The 5,664-nt window shown below is 39.3% G+C and overlaps 1 pseudogene; it reads right to left on the bottom strand.

The window, feature by feature from the left end:
• Positions 1-451: 451 nt before the first annotated feature.
• LOC106977289 (leucine carboxyl methyltransferase 1-like) lies at positions 452-1,507 on the bottom strand (annotated as a pseudogene).
• Positions 1,508-5,664: the final 4,157 nt, after the last annotated feature.

The raw sequence follows: 5,664 nt of genomic DNA, 5'->3' as shown, positions 1-5,664 counted from the left end.
TTACAGCAGTCTAACCTAAGTATGGACTAAACTGAGTTCACCAAGTCTTGTGTGTGTGTGTGTGTGTGTGTGTGTGTGTGTGCGCGTGAGTGCCTATGTGTGTGTGTGCACACATGTGTATCTCAGTTACAGAATCTCCTTAAAGATTGAAAATGTAAATTACAAATATAGCACACATAATCCACAAATAGCATTAAAATGCATTGATTGAAATTTGAAGCAGCTTCATTAAGCAATTAATTTTACATAGTTTTCTTTTTTTTTTTAATTGGCAACTGAGATTTATTTAAAGTAAGTCAACGGGCACAGCAGGTGGTGCCTAGCCCTGGGAACTGAGATTTCTCTGGGTGTGGGATGGGACCACAGCTGGCCACCAGCCAGGAAACACAGCCTGTCAACTCTGGGAAGGTCAATGTCTTCAGCTCCAAGCTCAGCATGGGCTTCAAACAGATTAATAAGTGATTTCCTTCAAACCTATTTCATTTCCTCCTTTGGTTGCCCAACAAAGGCAGGAATGCTGCAAAAGCTGTTCGAGAAGCTCCATTTCATCCATAAATTGAAGACTCTATTCTGCTCCCTTCAGCTTGAGGCAATCTGCTGTACAGTCCCATCATGTCAACTGCTGATGCCAATTCCCACCCATTAGACAGGAGCCGTTCTTTCTGTGACTCTAATGACTTGCAGGTCTCCATTTCTGCCAGGTCACACTGTTGCCTCTGCAGTTTTCAATCATGATCTGTCCAAACCAGTCATCCATGTGTGTTCATAGTTTATGAACATGGCAGTCCCAAAACCATTGGCTGCCCACTTGAGAAACTTGGCCATCTGCTCCAGAGTCATGTAAAGCAGCACACATTCAGTTATCAGGAGTGTTGGCAATTGTGGATTCATGTTACATTTCTTTAGCTTCTCTTCCAGTTCAGGTAAGTCTCGGACATCTGCTTCAATAATGGCATATCTCTTTGAATCCAACAGGTGTCCATTGATTTGAAGTGTGCCCTCTGAATGTAGTTCCAAAATGGGTTGTGATAAGAAAGGTTTGATTTGATGCTATGCTTTCTCGTGACTATCAATGGAAAATAGACTTCAAAATATTTACTTGGGAGATCTTCATCCTTTAATCTCCAGATGGTGATATCCATCCCAGCTCCAAGATTTAGAATTTAACAATGACGTTCTGTCTTCAGTAAAAATACTGACTGATGCCATGGACTTCAGCAAAATATTCTGTTAATTTCAGAGGCCTCCCTCTCCTCAAACAGTCTAACAAAATGCTGGATGTAAGGGTCATGCCAGTAGCCAATGCTTCCTGTAAACCTAAACACACTTGTTTGTTTCCTTTCTTGTGAGCTCTGCTGCTTTCAAGTAGATCTGCAAGGCCTTAAGTTTTGAATCACCTCTTACACATAGAAGCATCTTTGCAAGTGCCATGCACACCCTCATCATCTGTGTCTGTTGAGGAAGAAGAACAGGAGGTGAAAGAGAGCCTCCTCAGGCTAGTGGCCATGGGTGTGGAGGTTCTGGGGTGCTATTCCCACTGAGGATGTGGAAGTGGGATCCACAGATGCCCGGGAAGAGCAAGTCTCTGAGAAAGCAGGAGAGATGTGTACATAGTTTTCTTATTCAGATCCTGAGATAGATGATTCATGCCAACTGTCAACAAGGAAGTTAACTATTGTATGGTGAAGAGAATTGAAGTCAATTGATAAAAAGCAATCATTAGTCACTACCAGAAAGATCACTGAGAGTTCTTAACACACCTACAATCTACAGTATCAGTGTTTTCAATCTGAAAGCCTAGAAACCACATCATAAATTTATGATGGTTGTTTGTATAGTTGACCATTGAACAACACATATTTGAACTGTGCAGGTCCACTTATACATGCATTTTAAAATAAATACATTACAATACTGTAAGTGTATTTTCTTTTCCTTATGATTTTCTTGATGATATTTTCTTTTATTTAGTTTACTTTATTGTAAAAATACAGTATAGAATACATACATATACAACATATGTGTTAATCGACTATGTTATTTGTAAGGCTTTCATTCAACAGTAGGCTATTAGTAGTCAAGTTTAGAGGGAGTCAAAAGTTATAGACAGATTTTCAGCATTGTTGACCTGACCGTTGTTCAAAGTTCAATTGTAGTTCTAAAAATTCTGAAAGAAAATTCAATTAACAAATTGATTCCAACTATATATAAAAGAGGATAATACACCATAACTTGGGTTTATCCTAAGTAGCAAGATAGTTTAATATTAGAAAATCCATAAGTACAATTTATTACATTAACAGATAAAAAGAGGGGTGCCTGGGTGGCTCAGTTGGTTAAGTGTCTAACCCTTGGTTTTGATTCAGTTCATGATCTCATGGTTGGTAGGAGTGAGCCCCGCATTGGGGTTTGTGCCCGCCATTGGTGTTCTCTCTCTCCCTCTCTGCCACTCTCTGGCGCTCTCTCTCTCTCAAAATAAATAAACTTTTAAAAAATAGATAAAAAGAGAAAAGTCAAAAAATAAAAGAGGGGCACCTGGGTGGCTCATTCAGCTAAGTGTCTGATTATTGCTCAGGTCATGATCTCTCAGTCTGTGAGTTTGAGCCCCATGTCAGGCTCTGTGCTGACAGCTCAGAGCCTGGAGCCTGCTTCGGATTCTGGGTCTCCCTCTCTCTCTGCCCCTCCCCTGCTCATGCTCTGCCTCTTTCTCTTTCAAAAACAAACATTAAAAATAATTTTAAAAAGGAGAGAGAGATGGAGAAAAGGTATTGATCAAATTCAACATACATTAATATAAACTATAAGTAAATGAAAAATAGAAAAAATTCTTATACAGAGAAAGAATGTGAATGAAAAATGAGGAACAAACATCATCTTAAACAGGCACTGTTAAAATCATTCATTTTAAAATCAGGAATGATAGCATGATGTTCACTTTAATTACTTTGATTTTGTGTGACATTGAAAGCTGTAGATAGTGTAAAAAATAAGAGAAAGAAATTACAGTCACAAGATCTAGAAAAGAAAAAATAAAATTTATAATTCTCAACTGATATGATGGTTAACATTTAAAACACACAAAAACCTATGGATAAATTATTAGAAAAAATAGAAGCACCTGGCAATTTGGCTGATTATAAGATTTATAAATATATTTTTTGAGAGAGAGAAACAGAGAGACACAAAGAGAGCATGAGTGGGGGGAGAGGCAGAAAGAGAATACCAAGCAGGCTCCACACGGGGCTCAAACTCGCCAATGGTGAGATCATGACCTGAGTCAAAACCAAGAGTCGGACGCTTACTGACTGAGGGACCCAGGTGCCCGTAAGTTTAATATATATACATATTTTAATGCTAATTTATTTATTTTTGAGAAAGAGAAAGTGTGTGAGCAGGGGTAGGGGCAGAGAGAGAGAGAGAGAGAGAGAGAGAGAATCCCAAAAAGGCTCTTCGCTGTGAGTGCAGACCCTGATACAGGGCTTGATCTCATGGAGTATGAGGCAATCATCTGAAATCAAGAGTTGGATGCTTAACCAACTGAGTGACCCAGGAGCCCCAAGATTAATATATATATTTTGGGGGGGGGGTTGGTGATGAGGTGTTTCTTTTTATGAAATTTATTGTCAAATTGGTTTCCATGCAACACCCAGTGCTCATCCCAAAAAATGCCCTCTTCAATACCCTTCACCCACCCTCCCCTCCCTCCCACCTCCCATCAACCCTCAGTTTGTTCTCAGTTTTTAACAGTCTCTTATGATTTGGCTCTCTCCCACTCTAACCTCCTTTTTTTTTTTCCTTCCGCTCCCCCATGGGTTTCTGTTAAGTTTCTCAGGATCTACATAAGAGTGAAAACATATGGTATCTGTCTTTCTCTGTATGGCTTATTTCACTTAGCATAACACTCTCCAGTTCCATCCACATTGCTACAAAGGGACATACTTCATTCTTTCTCATTGCTACCTAGTACTCCATTGTGTATATAAACCACAATTTCTTTATCCATTCATCAGTTGATGGACATTTAGGCTCTTTCCATAATTTGGCTATTGTTGAGAGTGCTGCTATAAATATTGGGGTACAAGTGCCCCTATGCATCAGCACTCCTGTATCCCATGCGTAAATTCCTAGCAGTGCTATTGCTGGGTCATAGGGTAGGTCTATTTTTAATTTTCTGAAGAACCTCCACACTGTTTTCCAGAATGGCTGCACCAATTTCATTCCCACCACCAGTGCAAGAGGGTTCCCATTTCTCCACATCCTCTCCAGCATCTATAGTCTCCTGATTTGTTCATTTTGGCCATTCTGACTCGCGTGAGATGATATATGAATGTGTTTTTGATTTGTATTTCCCGGATGAGGAGTGACATTGAGCATCTTTTCATGTGCCTGTTGGCCAGCTGGATGTCTTCTTTAGAGAAGTGTCTATTCATGTTTTCTGCCCATTTCTACACTGGATTATTTGTTTTTCGGGTGTGGAGTTTGGTGAGCTCTTTATAGATTTTGGATACTAGCCCTTTGTCCGATATCTCATTTGCAAATATCATTTCCCATTCCGTTGGTTGCCTTTTAGTTTTGTTGATTGTTTCCTTTGCTGTGCAGAAGCTTTTTATCTTCATGATGTCCCAATAGTTCATTTTTGCTTTTAATTCCCTTGCCTTTGGGGATGTGTCAAATAAGAAATTGCTACAGCTGAGGTCAGAGAGGTCTTTTCCTGCTTTCTCCTCTAGAGTTTTGATGGTTTCCTGTCTCACACTCAGACCTTTATCCATTTGAGTTTATTTTTGTGAATGGTGTGAGAAAGTGGTCAAGTTTCAACCTTCTGCATGTTGCTGTCCAGTTCTCCCAGCACCATTTGTTAAAGAGACTGTCTTTTTTCCATTGGATAGTCTTTCCTGCTTTGTCAAAGATGAGTTGGCCATACGTTTGTGGGTCTAGTTCTGGGGTTTCTATTCTATTCCATTGGTCTATGTGTCTGTTTTTGTGCCAATACCATGCTGTCTTGATGATGACAGCTTTGTAGTAGAGGCTAAAGTCTGGGATTGTGATGCCTCCTGCTTTGGTCTTCTTCAACATGACTTTGGCTATTTGGGACCTTTTGTGGTTCCACATGAATTTTAGGGTTGCTTGTTCTAGTTTTGAGAAGAATGCTGGTGCAACTTTGATTGGGATTGCATTGAATGTGTAGATTGCTTTGGGTAGTATTGACATTTTGACAATTTTTATTCTTCCAATCCATGAGCACGGAATGTTTTTCCATTTCTTTATATCTTCTTCAATTTCCTTCATAAGCCTTCTATAGTTTTCAGCATACAGATCTTTTACATCTTTGGTTAGATTTATCCCTAGGTATTTTATGCTTCTTGGTGCAATTGTGAATGGGATCAGTTTCTTTATTTGTCTTTCTGTTGCTTCATTATTAGTGTATAAGAATGCAACTGATTTCTGTACATTGATTTTGTATCCTGCGACTTTGCTGAATTCATGTATCAGCTCTAGCAGACTTTTGGTGGAGTCTATCAGATTTTCCATGTATAATATCATGTCATCTGCAAAAAGCGAAAGCTTGACTTCATCTTTGCCAATTTTGATGCCTTTGATTTCCTTTTGTTGTCTGATTGCTGATGCTAGAACTTCCAACGCTATGTTAAACAACAGCTGTGAGAG

Source organism: Acinonyx jubatus, chromosome A3 (assembly GCF_027475565.1).
Source record: "Acinonyx jubatus isolate Ajub_Pintada_27869175 chromosome A3, VMU_Ajub_asm_v1.0, whole genome shotgun sequence".
Classification (NCBI taxonomy): Eukaryota; Metazoa; Chordata; class Mammalia; order Carnivora; family Felidae; genus Acinonyx; species Acinonyx jubatus.
The sequence above is the reverse complement of the archived record's forward strand: the minus strand, read 5'-3'. Positions and strand labels throughout refer to the sequence as shown.